A 16,701-nucleotide genomic window follows, 5' to 3' on the forward strand; every position below is an offset into this window, starting at 1 on the left:
AATTTCAAGTCTACAAATTGAATAGTGGGGCTGGCAGAATGAAAAAGGATTTCTTTGAAAAACATTCCTTCACAAAGGTATTCATTTGAAACGAATCAATTACTGCAGCACTGCAATGTCCTCTTTCACTTGTTACCATTAGGCAACTTCTCAAAAAACAGTGGAAAAATTTAAAGTTATGATGTAGAAAGCCAAAAAGAAAATGCAATATAATAAAACAAGCTTTTTTTTTTTAATACTTTTTTATTTCACTTGGTGTTAAATGAAAATAACATAAAATAGAAGGAGGAGAGGCATTAAGTTCTTTCCTGTCAAAATAATTCAATATGACACAAGCACTGAAATTGGGATTTTTTAAATTGCAACCTAAGATCCCTCAGTAAAGGTAACCCTAGCCTAAACTTTCCAAAAGCTGGGCAGTGGTGAGGGGAGGGGATCCTGGAGGTAAGCTCCTTCATTCACTCTTGTGAGTGTGACCTTCTCAGGGCTCAGCTCATGATTGCTCGCATTGAATTTCCATAGAGATGGGCAATGATGAAGAACTTTATTTTGCATGTAGCTCCAGGGGGAGGGCCTAAAATTGACATTGAAGCTAAGTACACTAGATTAAAAGAAACAGCTGTATGTAATAGGTCCCGAGTCACATTGTTGTATCATCAGAAGAATGTTCTGAAAACAAGAAATCTCTTCTGAACTCTGAAGAGGTTTATGGTTCAGTATTTATCATCACTAAATGAAATTTCCATGCATAATGACAGGAAGCAGTCAAACTTCTGCATATTTCACCCAGTCACAGATAGTATTTGGATTCTACTAAACATAATGCAGCATAACATAATTTCTGTTCTGGATGAAGCTTGAAGAGATGCTGACATTTTCTGCTATTACTTTTGTGATCTTTATGGGTTCTTCTTGTCCTCACATCTAGATCTGTATCAGGTGGAAAACTCCTTTTTAATTTCAAAGTTGATCGGCTTTAATTGATCCAAAATTTGCATACATGGTCCTGAGATTGATGTGATTAAGGCTTCACCTTTTAACAGTGAGCACCGTCTAATGCTAGAGGGTCATACAGCATTAACCTCAAATACACCAAACCTTCTTACATCTTGACTCTGTATCTCAGAGGAGGCAGTACTGAGAAAAGGTCAGACCAATCTGTGTCAAAATTGAGGGGTAAAAGGTGAATGACAACTTCCAGTCAGAATTCACTGTCTCTGCTTTAACATGTTGCAAATGGGGAATCTTGGATGTGATGCACAAATGTGCATGCTGAGCCTCTAACATGCTATGCCTCCTGTCATGCTGCATGTTTGATACAACTTTCTCATATTGAACATAGCCTCAAGGGCATGGCAAAACCTGTGTAAGAGAGGCGTCTGTGCTGAGAGCAACTTGAGTGTAAGGGTGCAAAATCTCATCTCCTGTAATAGCAGGGTGACTGGCTGCAGGTGAGCCATGGTATATGCTAGGGCTACAAAGCTGAAGACATCTGCCTTTGTATTTGGCTGTTAATGTGTTGCTGCTGACTGAGCTGCTAAATTATTGTTGTCTTTAACTCTGTCATGAAGATGCCTTTGTGACTGTGTGTTCTTCTTTGCATACAGTTCCATATATTAAGATGTTCCAATAAGGTAAATATCAATGTATTTTGATTTTATTTTTTTTGCCTGATTTCCCAGCTGGTCAGACAGGGAATATTAAAAGCAGCAATTGTGGAGATGAAGAAGGCATTAGAATGTTTTTGGCCACAGACTGGATGCTTGCAGTCTGAAGGAGGTGGTTGTGGTGCCCCTCTCTAGGAAACAGTAGACTGAAAGCATGAGTCCTTTTATATAGAGCCATTTCTTTTCTAAGAAATTAAGAATATGGTGCATTAGGAGTCCAGGTGGTATTCAGGACACTTCAGGGTCCCTCTACAGGCTATCAGATAATGAAGTGGATAGTTGCTCTTTTAATGACAGGTTAAGCAGCTGTTCAATTTCCTTTTTGCATATGCTACACAATATATGGGTTGTAGCTGACTTATTTCTAGTTTATTTCTCAGAAAAATGAAGCAAGATAGGGACTGACTGGGTTTTGGTTTATCCTGTCTGCCAGCTGCCAGGGTCTGAGCACCTACATTAACTTGGACATGAACATCCCTCACAAAACATCCCATGTCCTCCCTGCCCTTCACTTGTCCATCTGCACTCAGAAGAGATGAAGGTCACCAGTAACTGATTTTGCTAATAGTTCTCATCAGCTCTCACAGTGCCCAGAGAGCATTTCTCTCCCTCAGAAGAGACTTGCAGGGAGATTTGAAAGGTTATTTAGTATAGAGGAATATTTTCTATGTAGCCCCAAGTCAAGTGTGCCCAGATCCTGCAGAAAACTCTGTCAATTTGCTTGCTTGGAGATCAAGTCCTATATGGGCCATAGACACGGACACCTTGGTTCATGTCAAAGTTAGGTTAATTCAGCTAAGTGCAGAAATCAGCAGAATTTGTCAGCAACAGACAAGGTGACCCTAATTGGTTCTTTGATGATTCGAAGCTATTGTTCCTTTTCTTGCTAGATGCCTGAGAGGATCAGAGTTTGCTAAAAGCATTATTGTGTGGCATTGTGACCTCTTAGCCCTCCTGTTGAACATGCATAAGACTCTTGCTCCGTTAATTAGTGATAGATATGTATCAGTATGTAAATGATTCCTGGCTCCGCATGTCCATCTGCTCTGAGCCTTGCCACTCACCAAAACAAGTGACATGGTGCCGCACAGATTCAGTGACTGTCCTGCCAGCAGTAATTAGCTGGTGAACAGATAAAGAATGAGTTACATTACAACAACTGACAAGAGTTTCACTGTGCCACTGGCCCAGAGGCACCAGCCACTTGCATTTGGTTCTCTTGTGCTTGTGAGGACCTTTCCATCTGCAGCTGGTGAAGGAGGTACAAGCCTTCCTTGCCGTCACTTGGATATTCTGCATGGCATACAGGGAGACTGCTTTGTCTTTGAGTGACACAAATGTGGAACAGCCGTCACTCATGGAGCTCAAAGCCAAGATGGATATCAGTGCTGGTTCAGGGCCTCCAGCATCTGCCAGCCAGGAGCCCTGGCCATGATTGTGTCTTGCCTCAACACACAGCACAGGTGTTGCCTCACTCTTGACCAAAAGTCTAAGTCACTTTGGGAACAGGCAGCTCTCATGCTTATAACAAAATCCTGCAAAATTGAAGCTGATACGGCAGAGGATTCAAGTCTCAGCTGTGCATTGAGCTCCTGCTTTTATGCTTAGGTTTGGTTCATGATAAGGATCTGTGTGAAGGTCAAAGTTTTGCTTTCATCATATAGTCCCTGCACTGATTTCAGAGCTGTTACTGAAGAGGCAGTTTCTACTGTAGTCTAAACTAAAAACATCCAGTTAAGCAGTGAGGAGAAGAGAAGCCGATATTTGCTTTTCTGCTAAACGTGATATGAATTTTAGTGTTCCTCTTAGCATGTGAGAGAGAAGAGGTCAAAAAGTAATATATTAAATGCTTTTTTTTGTAAGAAAATCAGTCAATTACTTGTGGTTCCAAATTAATTTATTTAAGATCAAAGGAACGACATTTAAAAAAATCATGGAACCAGCAACGGAATTGTGTAACAGAAAATCAAAGGATTTGCACATGAAATACACACTGATGGATCAACTGTCTATTGCTGGATGATAGAGAGAGGCCTAGCATCACATAATAACTGGTTTTGTAATGTAAAAAATTCTAGGGAAAAAAAGGGCAAATTGGTAACCATTTTAAACTCACATCTGTCTGAAAAGAAATGCTAAAAAAATATGCCCTCAAATAAAGAGTTCCTAAGTTTGGATAGGTTTGACAACACTGACATTGCCTCAGGACTCCTAACTAAAACCAATGGTATATTATGCTGGGATAATCAAATGTTGACATCTGTGCAAGAGCTGAATGCAAAGCAGGTCTCTGATCTACAGGAATTTTTGAGATTTCTAAGCTCACTCAGGACAAAAAGAAAAGGAAAAGAAATTCTGTGTGATGTTATAACAATAAAAAAAAACATTACCTTTCTTACCTGATAACTGACTTTTAGTTTTTAAACCTTTTCATGATACAGTAATGAAAATTGCTGCAGAAAAAAAATCTTTGTCAGGAAAGAAGACTTTTGCTTTAAAGAACCAAAAAGAGGTATTTTGACAATTTCAATTTAAATTATCATGGGACTTACTAAAACCAACTGCCTTCTGTGAATATCTTCTGTTTTGACATATGGAACTTTGTAATGAAAAGTACTTTTTCCTGGAAATGCTCTAATTAGTTTTACCTTTCTTTCTTTTCATGGCACTGTCTGACATATGACACTGTAATATAATAGGAATTCTCTTTAGGTTCCTAAAGTATTATCTGAATCATTTCCCATATATTATTTTTGTTTATGATATATTAAAATCATATTTGCTAATTATATTTTCCCAGCATCATCAGATGTCTCCATGTTTGATCAGGAATACAGTTGGACATAATCCATTATGGTATATATCTCGGCACTAATGTTATTTGTTAATGGATATTTTCAATATTATCTGAACCAAGACATTTATTATAACTGATCAAAGGATTTCCTTAGCCTACCTGGTACTTGGAGGCATACTGAAAGATGCAGATGTATTTACTCTAAATTCAGCCTCTGTGTATGCTGAATTACTGAAATTTCAAGGAGGTAAATATAAGACTAACAAAGGACCTTCAGAATAAAACACAAATCACAAGAAATTTGAAGACAGATTTTTAATGGCATCAGACTTCCATCAATGAGATTTTCAGAAGATTGCAAATCCTATGTAGGGATGAACAGACATTTAGCAGTACCAGTTTCTCTAGTTGAGAGCACTGAGATCTAAAACAGTGACATATTTTGTTCAGCGCAGAACTCAAATATTTAGAAGTGAATGCCTGTGTCAGATGGACAATTTATAACAGGAGTAGTAGAACATGTCATTAGTATCTATAAAATGGAAGCATAGGAAAAGCCTCTACATAATCCAGGTTAAAATGGTTCCACTTTTCAATGGTTCATATAGTAGCTTTCCCACCCAGAGGTATATCACACATAGAAATTCATTAGTAATGCCAGCTAAGTGCTAAAGGACATTACTGCTGAGGCCCACAACTGCTACTCAGAAGAATTCAAGTCTTATTGTGGAAGAGTGTTTAATATGAAAAGGCTGAAGTCATCTGGCAAAACAGCTTTATCTAGGGTGTTAATTTTCTCATATCTTGAAAACCTGTTTCATTTTCAGAAAAGGATGCCCAGAAAGTGGCCTGACACATTTTCTTCACACTTTCAGACTACAGAGAGTTTATCTTGAGGAAATTGAATACTTCTCACTCTAGTGATGTGAACATTCACTTCACAGTTCAGTGCTGATATCAGTGACACAGAAATAACACCCTTGGTCTCAGCAGCAAGTCCCCCTGCTTTGGCCCACAATTGCACATTGTTGTCAGTCACTTCATGCCCATATCTTTTGACATCAATTAGAAATACTTCTTCCTTCACTGTAAAATGTGTAATTACCCTAGGGTTTCTAAGGAACTAAAGGGGTTTCCCTCCTATGCCACCTGATAGCTACAATATTCCTTTGTAATAGGAGAGGACATTGGAAAGGCTGTAAAGGAAACAGAAGTGATAAACATCAGCTTATTACTATGTATTATTCTATGAAGCTCTCAGACTTGTAGGCACTGGACATAGAAATCCAAGAAAATTTGATCCCTTCTACAAACACTTCAGAGTCCTAAACTGCCCTTTCAGCAGTACAAACACATAGGAGAAATATCAACAACTGTAACATTCAAAGTTATGCCAATAACTTTCACCTGGAGGTGATCTTCATGGGCGAGCGTGAAGCTGAACATATTACAATAGGGAGAAGGTCACAAGGAATGTCATTCCTGTATTTAATTACCTTGGGAACAAGCTTGTGAAGGTCTTTTCAATGATACCTTCTCATTCCAGATGTTCAGTGCAGGCGCGCTCACATTTTGTAGGCAATTACTAAATAAACTCTGGTAGGAAGTTAAGGAAGCACCTTCTGGAAGGGAAGAGTGGCTTTCTGTTACAGGAAAAGCACTGGAGGACTTGTCAAGTGCAGAATACTTTCGAGTAAAGTAAAAACCATGAGTTGGTATTTCCTCTGGGATTCTGCACAGAAAGTTCAGGGCTTACCAGGCTATCCAAAACACTGCATTTCTGTTCGTTTTCTCACTAAAGAAGAGTGTTTCCATTGAGTTTGTCTAGAATTTCAAAATCAGGCAATATGAACCACAGTTCTGGGGATGCCTAAAGATGTGTGATTACACAATGTTAGTCAAGAAATATAAAAATTACTGCAGACACAGACAGAGTCTGAAAACACAGCAGAAGCCTCAGAAAATGGAAAATTTTTTCCGCTAGAACAATTACACTGTAATCGAAGTTTCATTATAAATGAAACTGCAATTCCCACATTGAACATATGAAACAATTAGTGACTTTAATTTGCCTTGCTATAAAGGGAGCTTGGCTATAGCAGAGTTTACTGTGAAAATAGAATCGAGTGATTCAGTCGTAACATTACCTGAATGTTTTCAAATGGCCTGTACAAAAATATTTTCTGATACAAGCCTCTTTTGTCTTCTAACCACCAAAAGCACAGTCTTCTGGACTGGCAACTCACCCCCCTTTCCTCCTGAGAATGTGTCACATGCTCTTTTTTGACCCCACCACTGCTTAGCCCAGGCCTTACAAGCAGGCAGAGAGTGTTTGGCAGCTCTGGAGCTAAAATGCAAAAATCAGCTATCCTCAGTTGCCCTTTTGCAGGGATGGATGATGATGTGGCTTATCAGAATGTGTCAGTGTTACACTGCCTTGGAGAAATACCACTTGCAAACACTCCTACACAGACAGCTCATACCTTGGCTCTGACTGTGATGGGAAATGGTGGAGCTGCAAGTTTGGGAGAGAAGCAAAGGAGACTGAGTGGATCTTGGCTCTGTCTCCCCTGCATGACAGCTACTGTAACTGTACCGCATGTGGGTTGTTGAAATTGTTAGGTATTATGAGCCAGCATTAATAAGCTATTTCTCTGAGTCCCTCTCCCCAACCAGCTGAAGGAGAGAATGAGTAATTGTGAGTCATCTGATACTTTTGAGAGATCAGGTTTCTTCAGAATATTTCTAAGTTGATGTTGGTAACATCAGAATCTTTTTCTCAGCCCTGTGCCAGAGAGTCATAAGCCAGCCCATTTTAGATGGACTACATACTATTGTCTACAAAATGTTGATTTTGTACCATCATGTCTTTCTTCTGCTTCTACATGGCAAGACAGAGTGAAACAAAGGAATTTCAGGTGCCAAATTAAATGTAGTTATTTACTTGACTGAAGCAGCTGGAAAACTTCCATTCTACTGAATTGCTTTTTTAAAGAAACAGAGGGAAATTGCTATAGTTTAGGGAGCGTGGAGGCCCTGACCTAGAATAGGTGAAGAGGAATCAAAAAGGGGGCATCTAGAGGTACTCCCACAAGGGCCAGCTGGCTAGGGAGAGGGAGCTAAGGCTGAGGGTGGCAATCACTGGGTTTGGGTAGGCAATCCAGTACAATTTGTGTCTAATGGCTCTGTGATATGACTGAAAAAGGCAGCTGAGATAAAACAACACCCTGGAAAGTAAGTAGATAGTAATAGTAGCTGATCTGCAGACAAAAAGAATTCCTCCAAAAGTGAAGGACAATGAGAGCTCACACCTAACTGCTGTGACAACCAATAGATTTTTTTTTTTTTTGCCTGGAGGGATGGTAGCTGTAATTCATTTCCCCACCTGCTAGTCAGAGTGAGCAGATTTCCACAGCATGAGAACTCAAGCATGCATGCTGAGCCTGCTGAGGAAAATGAACAATATCTCCACCCTGACAGCAGTGGCAAATGTCCTAGAGAAATGTGTGTCCTAGATGTGATTGTTTTTTCATTTTTAAACAAAATGCACAAAAGTAGGAAGCTTAGACTACCAAATCCTTACAAAATGACAACATCCTCCACAAAGCATGCTTATTTGTAATGTCATCTAAACCCAGTAACAATTCCACATTTCAGTTTCAGTGGAGGAGGATTGAGTCAAAGTCTTCTCTGGATAGCTAGGTATTATTAGTGATTTTCAGTCCTGGATTTCCAGGTCCAGGGCAGCTGCTAACTCACTCTCAAAACACCATGGATTTGTTTAAATCTGTCCCAGCTTGGACCTTTACCAATTTCTGTCTGCTCAGAAGCTGAAAGGTTCATAAATCCCTATCCCTGTAAATGTTATGACACAGCCCTATCCTGGTGGATAGCAAGACCAGTAAGTAAGATATTCTCATGGTAAGACCTTTATTTCAGTTTTAATGTTTTTTTTTAATTTGTCATTTGTGAAGGTATTTTGCAGGGGCTTTTCTTCACTGCAGGTTTCCTTCTACCTGACAAGCTCTATCTGTTGCCTGGGATAACACACCCAGCAGCAGCTTGCAGGCAGCTGGGAAAATCCCAGTGCTGCTGGGCTGTGGCACAGGAGTGCTGTGGCAGGGCCAGGGCCAGCAGTGGCCTGGGTGCCCGGGGTGAAGCAGGGAGAGCTCAGGGACAGAGGCACAGAGAGCTCATTCAGCCCTGGCTCCAGCTCTGGCAGGTGCTGCTGTAAAGGCACTGCTGGTCTTGGAGGAAAGTTTTGCTTTGTCAATGGCTTCAAGGAGTGAAAAAAGAAGCCAGGGAGAATTATTGACTCAGTAGGGTTTCCATAAAATTTGATTTTTCCCCCTAATGCTTTTTGGCTCCCTATCTCTAAAAATCTTACAGATCAATCAAGATACAGTTAGGAAATCTAATTAAGGGCCTACAGTAATAATGATGACCTTCCTCTATCCTGTTTTCTTTTTTTTTTTTTTTTTTTTTTTTTTTATATTGAGCTTCTCTGGGAAAAACAGAGTCCTGGCACAAACAAAGCATTACTGTCTATTCCAGTGAAATTTTGCTTGCTTTAGAACCAGATCTCCTCTCTCTCTCTTTTGTGAATGTCAGTTTTATTTCATTTCATGGTTTCATGTATCATTTTATTTTCATTCCTCCTCTAAGTAATACTTGAGGAAATGAGATGCCTGAAATAATCAAACAGTGAAAGTCAAGTATGCAAAAATTAAACTCACTTAGGCACTTTAGCTAAGCTGACTGATCTTGGACATGGAAATTTCCGCAGTTTGAATTCTGCTCAGGTCAGCAGCAAGCAAAGTTCATTATTTTCTGGTGATTGTTTTGTGGCCTATAGGATATAGATTGATGTTTTCTTCCTGTGGAATAGGTTTTATATCCCCTGCTCTCTGTAGGCTAGAAATGGGAACTACGTACAGCTGGACAGAAGGGGATTTCAGCTCCCCTATGAAATATGGAACAATTGCTTCCAGGCCTGGAAGGATTTCAGACCATCAGACCTTCAAATTGCTTCTGATATTGTGTATGAATAGAAAGTGTTGTAAGCCATTTTTAAGAAGTTTGAAGTGCTAGTGGAGGAGCTAGATTTCCTTTTCAACCAGCACAAGCTGTAAAAGACAGGGTATAATCAAATGGGTCAGGTGAAGGAAAGACTAGAATGCTCTGGCAGGGCCCAGCTCTAGCTGTGCCATATTTCTGGACAGCACTGTGCAGAAGGATCTTCATCCTTCTTTTCTCCCAGCTGAGGAAACACCCCTACCCACTTTCTTCTGTCTTCCTACAATACCGTGTTATCTTACTGCAGGAAAGTACCATAACTTCCCTAGGATCCTAACCTTAGTTTTTCCCTAAAAAAACTACTGCTAGTTTTGAGCAATCTTCCAAAGTGCTAAAATGCTTTTCTTTCTTCCCAATGATTTTATTAATGTCAGTCTTTTATTGCTAGGCATTGTATCTCCAGCTTTAACTTCTGGTGTGTGAGTGTGGTGGCTGTTTGTTGGGGTTGTTACCGTGTCACTCAGTGCCCTCCATTCCTCACAGTGACTGGGAGAGCACACAGCAGGCACAGAGGAAGAACTGTGGGGAAATTTGGCTGACAAGCTGCACCATGCAGTCCATGAGGTCCTGAGCTGCATATGATCAGGGGCAGGGTTGGCAAATACAAGTAGAAACTGAGGAACAAGTGATGCTTGTGAGCAATACAAGATGAAGAACACGTGAGAGCTGGCCCAAGGATGGTGTCCACACAACAGGATTCCAAGGTAGATGTTGACAAGGCCAAAGCTAGAGGAGCAACCACAGAAGTGTCAAGATCTGCTCTAAGGCAGTGCTGAGATGAAAGTCATATGGACACTCAACTAGACATTTCTGGACATAGAAAATGTTCAAACACCCATTCTGCTCTCTTCAGTTATTGTTCTTGCTTCCTGAGCTGGTCCTGGGGTACTCTGGCAAACGAGCTGTGCCTTTCCTCATCGTTGGACCCCAGGGTAAAATACCAGTCATGGGTGCTGGAAGCTATCCACCTTTCCCTGCCCACAAAGGAAGTGGGGGAAGCAGCACTCTCAGACTGAGCAGCTGTGTAAGAACCCGTAACATTCTAGAAGTGATTTGTCACATGTGGTTTTGGCCCCTGCCAGAGATGTAAGCACAGCAGAGGGAACCACAAAAAAGGGCTGTGATACTAAAAACTGTGACTGTGATACTAAAAACTGTGACTTCATACTGAGCATTTGTCTTAGTCAGTGGGAGAAAAAGCTTTAGTCTCTTAAGGTCGCAGCTAATTAAACTCGTCAATGTAATCTACTTGTTCCATGATAAACCCTGGATTGATTTACCACCTGTTATCTGTGACATTACACTTGTAAGCATTCAAAAGCAAGGCAAATTATTGGTATGCTGTGTTCATAAGAGGCACAACAAGAGAATGAGAATTCTGTTCCAGGCTTAGTGTCCTTTGCATATTATGTCAGTCAAAGGTTATATTATTTATTCAAGAAGATCTTCAAGAAAACCACCTTCATGCTCTCCCTGTGGGGCTGCCTCAAAGGGATTCAAATCCTACCATGTGTTTTGCAGTTCTCCAAAATTCTGTAGCTGGAATATATATGTATTTCTCTCCTGACTGCCCTAATAAAAAACTTATCACTGGGGGAGTATATGACAATTTAATGGGAACAGCTAAAGGCTGTTAAAGCATGAAGTACCTGCAGGACTTGTTTAAAGTGTTTGGTATATCTGGCAGTCCCCCAAGCTGATGAAAGCCCTTGATGTTTCGTGACAATCACAATAAAGCACAGCTGAGTGGGTTGTCTTGGCTGAAATTCTTATTTTCCTACTCAATTTTTATGCCTTTTTATTGAAGTTTAATGCAGTGAACATGCAGTTTTATGCTCATTTAAGGTTTAATTATGAAGCCATGCTTTTTGCATCATAAAAAAGTCAAACACTTTTTCTTGTAAAAATATCTCTGTCTTTAAATCTTTGGATTCTGGTGTAAAAACAAATATGTGGTATTCCCCTTTTCCTCCTCTTTCAGATTTTTGATCTTCTATGCTAGACACAAGGTCTGCAGACACTGAGTTGCACTCTGATACCTGTAGTAAAAAGAAAAATGTTTGCAAATAAACTCCTTGGAGGCCACAGAGCCAACGGGATTTCCACTGAGAAGAATTCTAATCAAAATATGAATATCCTGAAGAGGCCAAGGAGGGCTCTCTGCGATTCAGGGATAGTGTCCTAGGTCGTTCCCCTTGCAGCAATACACCTGCATTGAAAAATAACTCCTACAGTACTTTAAAACTATCAGGCTGCTTTAAAAGCAGCTGGAGTTTTTCCTCTCTAATGGAAATTAACATAAGTGCATAGTTTGTTCAGCTGAAAAGAGGCAAACACCCAAAGAAAATAAAGAGCAGAAAAGGTCTGGAGGTCAAGGCCCTGGCACCAGGACTCAGGAGATATCCCCACAGGGCAGTCACCACCCCCAGCAGCCTGCAGGGTGCCGGGTTATGAGGCTGGAAGGAGAATGGCGTTTCAGTCAGCAGCCTGGAAATCTTATGGAGGAGGTAGAGACAACACAAATGCTTTTGTGAAAGAGAAGGCAGTGCCTGCAGGAGAAATATCTGAGGCTGAGAGACAGATCAAAGCTGTGGATGAATAGATCAAAGATCTCAAAAATAAATGTACGTGCATAGCAAGCTTCCTGGTTTGCCTGAATGAAAGTCATTCTTTTGACAACCATTTTCTTGCATTTCAGATTAGCCAGCAAAGCACATGGTGCTCAGGATAGTGAGAGACGCCACCAGTAGAAATTGGGCACTCGCCATTGTCTACATCTCTGTGTGTAAGCACCAGAATATTACGCTGGCAGCTCTAAAGCACAGCAGAGATTAATGAGAGAGCAGTGAGACTGAGGGATTGGCTGCAAGGTGGAGGAGGGTGGTGCTCACTTCAGGGAAGCCTGGCAGAGGCACATTGAGAATTCCATATTTTCTAAAAATCTCCTCAATGTCCCTCTAGCTGGGCACTCTGAATTGCTAATTGGTTTTCAAGGGCTGGGGTGAATTGCTTCTTGGCAAAATCCATTAGCCCCAGACAGAGGAGCAGAGTGGAAAATTCCCTCTGTCCTTGCTCCAGTGACAATTAGTTACATAAAGTGAAACAATTCTGATGAGATATTGGCTTTTCAGCCCCTTGCTTCAGACAGTCCAGTAAGAACATCCAAAATCAAGATTATGTCTTTTGTGCTGCTTGGACAAAAACTGTAGCTTCCCAATGAGTGTTTTCATTTGTGACCTGGGATCAGGCTGTACTTTCCCCTCATAATTTTAACCAGAATTTTTAACCTGAGCCCAAGAAATATTTCTCAGACTCTTATTGGGACTGCTGTGACTACTGCAATTAAAGGGGAAAGACAGAAAAGAACAGGAAAGGACAGAAAAAGGATGGAAAAGGATGGAGGGGAAAAGGGAAAAAATGGGGAAATAGGTATGAGAAAAAGAGGTTTTGGATGAATGCTGTGAAACCATGTCCTTAAGAAATTCCAAGTCTAAGATGAGTGCAGCCAAATTGTTTATAAACAGTGATGGAGAGCTAAAGGTACAGAGTTGGAAAATACATGTTGTTGACTTGTAAAAAGCTCATAGCCCACAATCTGCTCTGGCTGGGGTCTCCAGCGAGTTGCACAGGTCCAAAGACCTGTGGGATTCTCTGGGGAACAGCCGTGGTAGCAGATGCATATTCATAGTTTCACCTCTCTACATGCAATAAGGGGAATCTTGCCCGGGGATAGGATATACAGCTCTTATTATTAAAGGATCTTCAAAAGAGGAGATAAAAGGGACAAGGAAGAGTGACACAATATCTTCAAAGACTACTGAAAATGGCTTCCACTGAAAAATGTGAAATGCTCAGTCTCTTTACCTAAACACAGAGATGATTTACATTAGACCAGTGTATATATATATATGATGATATATATATATACACACACACATACATATATAAAATATTCTTTATATTACTGGGCTGACCAATCTTGGAAGTTATGGCTCAAATGAGAAGCTAGATCAATATTAGAAATTAGTTGCTTTCTTGAAAGTGATTTTATTAACCTGGAACATAGGCTGATAGGAGGTCATGAAAACCCCATTTTATTTTCCAAACCTTTCTGGAAAATGTAGCTTAATTAAAATATACTTTACAGTTTAGTTAAACACATATTATTGGATTCACTGGACTTGGTGACATTTAACTCAATTGAATTTAATAAAAAGGAAGCTAAAAAAGGTGCCTTTTCAAGATTCTTTCAGTCCTATTTCTAATGAAAAAACCCTTTGGGTTTTAAAAGCTATACAGAAATATCTGGACAAATGTGTCTGTGTCTGCTTGGTTCACATTTATCTGCACTATATATAAAAAATGTATTTTATAGGAACTGTGGGTTTCCTTTAAGCTCATTGAAGTCTCTACAGCATGTCCTGTCACATAACCCAGTATGGCATTGATCACTGGATGGGCATTTTTCCAAACTACCACTGTATAAATCAGAACAACACAGGAAAAAGAATTTTTTTTAAATTGACCTGTGTTTCTTTTCGTCTTACTCAAAGACTGTTCACATACAAGATGACAGCTACCCCTGTCACTCTCCCAGGGGAAAGATATTGCCTTTCAGCACTTCTTTCCCTGAGCCTTCCTACTATCCTTTGTATGATTATTTGTGTTCGGCTGCTCTGCCTATGCATCTCTCCCTCCCTCTCTCTCTCTCTCTCCTTCCCTCCCTCCCTCCCTCCCTCCCTCCCTCCCTCTCTCTCTCTGCTGTTGCTGAACTGCAGCTCCCACTGAAATTTGCACAATCAAAACCAGCTCTCATCTCAAGCAGCAGTGACTCGCACCACCTGAAGAAGGAGAATAGCAAACTGAGCACGGTGTCCTCTGTGCTTGTGCAGCATGTGGCACCAGTGACTCTCACAGGATGGATGGACCCGGGTTTGTGTGAGCCCCACGCTGCCTGAGCTCTGCTGCCTCTGATCTGAGAGCTGTCACGGGATTTTACAGGAGTATATGTATTTAGGGGATGGTTCTAAGAAGCTAATAGAGAGCTGCATCTGAAAGCTGGGAAAGGCTGCTGCTGCTGCTGCCAGTGCTGTGCTGCTGCTGCAGTAGCTGGTGCAGGAGGATGAGTGTGTAAAGGACAGCTGCCTGAGCCGTGCCGGTGAGCCTCCTGCCCTGCCCTGCCTTCATCAGCTGAAAGAATACAGAGGACCACAGATGCACTGAGCAAGTGCCACACTGGCACACTGGATCTATCACTGTGTACCCTTCACTGTGGAAAATGGTCAACAAAGACATGAATGGATTTCCAGTCAAGAAGTGCTCAGCCTTTCAGTTTTTTAAAAAGAGGGTAAGATTTTCCTTTAATCCTTTCCTTTTTTTTTTTTTTTTTTCCTATTTCTTTTATTATTGCTGCATTTCTTACTTAGAACAGAGAGAAAGTCATTGAAGAAGGAAAGTGCTTTACATTGGTCTCCTACTTTACGGAGCCCATGGGCAGTTCTACTGAAGAGCAAGGGCAATAGCAGGGTAGGTGAAGAGGAGCAGGGCAGGGGGACGAGGCTGGGGGCTCCAAAGGCATTACATCAGCACTCTTTGCCGTGGAATGTGTGTCTCTGTCACCGCTGACCCCAGGGCTTGACGCAATACAGGCAGCTATTCAGGCTGGGATGATGCACTCCAAAGCAGAGTGCAGGGATGTTGCAGCTTGCCTCTGACTTGCTCCTTTACATCCACCTAGGGTTATGACTCCCTCCACACCTTCCATTTACTTTCCTGAAGTGTAGCATTACCCTCATCCATTCATCATCTCACAAAGTAGGGAGAAATAGAGAACAAAGAAGCATCTGTGAGCTCAGGAAAATACTTCACAGCTTGTAATTTGCCTGTAATCATAACTCATGTAGGAGAAAAGAGTAAGACTGAGCTACACCTGAATTTGATTTTCTTTTATAATCCTTAACTTAGATATATCCGGATTTAGAAAATATTTGCTATGCCTTTTATTTGATGATTTCTTCAAAGAAATGCAGGTGTAACTCTATCTCATCACTTTAGCTAAGTCCTTTCTGCTTCTTTGACTCTTTTCTAGTGACAATACTGCACACTCTTTATTTAACTTGAGAAACAAAGTCATTTCCATGTGGCAGCAGGACAGGTATTCTGGATAAGTCTGGGTAGACCCAGACAGCAGAAGCAAAGCATCAGAAAGAGATTGTTAGCAGGGACTACACTGTGGAAAGGGTTTCCTGAGTGATTAAAAGGACTACCCTCTCTTTAAACAGACTGGAGTAGGAGCAGATAAGCTGCTCCATTCACTCATTAGTTCATTCATTCATTCATCCCCATTCATTCTCTCTCTCTCTCCATTATGCCAAGAATATGGTCAGTTCTTTTAACCCTTCAGGCAAAAAAAAATGAAGCCTACACCAGTAACTAATTTGTAAGCTGGGGTCAAGCCCTTTCAGGCACCAAGATGCCACATTTAAGGGCAGATGTAGAAAATACTAGCTGGGTCACTCAGAGGAAAAAAGTGCAGTGTTAGCCAACAACTGTTGTTTCCAAGGTGGTTTGTAGAAGCCTCAGGCTGATAACTCAAACAGCACATAAATTCAGCCCATAAAAATGGTTCTTATCCCAACATGCTTCTCATTTAAGTACATTACTATTGGCACATGTATGTCTGATACTCAGCTTACCAGCAAGGTTATCTGTTTGGTTTTTTTTATATCTGCTTGAAGGTTTTACTATAATTGTATTATTAAAGAGGAAAGTAACTGGCTTACAATTCCTGTATAGGGTTCCCATATTGGTAACTGTCTTCTATCTGTTTAGAGCCACTGAGAAGTTATCACTGGAAACCTCTACCTAATTTTGTTCTAGAAGAAGGGAAAATTGTGATTTGTGGGTTTTTTTCTAGACCTACACTGATAATCAGTGAATTTTCTGTTGAAAGAGATTGTTAATTGTAGTCATAATTGAAGAAACTGGCATACTGATACAGTCCTGGACAGTGGAATAGGACAAATAGCTGCCTTTGGTTTCTGAAGGTTTTCATATTAACAGATGTTGCCTTTTTGCTGCTGTGATGAAGATAGACAAAATCAGTAAAACCAATTTAGATACACAAAGAAGAGAATTTTCTCCCTATGCTTTTCTGATAAG

The sequence above is a fragment of the Ammospiza nelsoni genome, chromosome 3, assembly GCF_027579445.1.
Source record: "Ammospiza nelsoni isolate bAmmNel1 chromosome 3, bAmmNel1.pri, whole genome shotgun sequence".
Taxonomy (NCBI): domain Eukaryota; kingdom Metazoa; phylum Chordata; class Aves; order Passeriformes; family Passerellidae; genus Ammospiza; species Ammospiza nelsoni.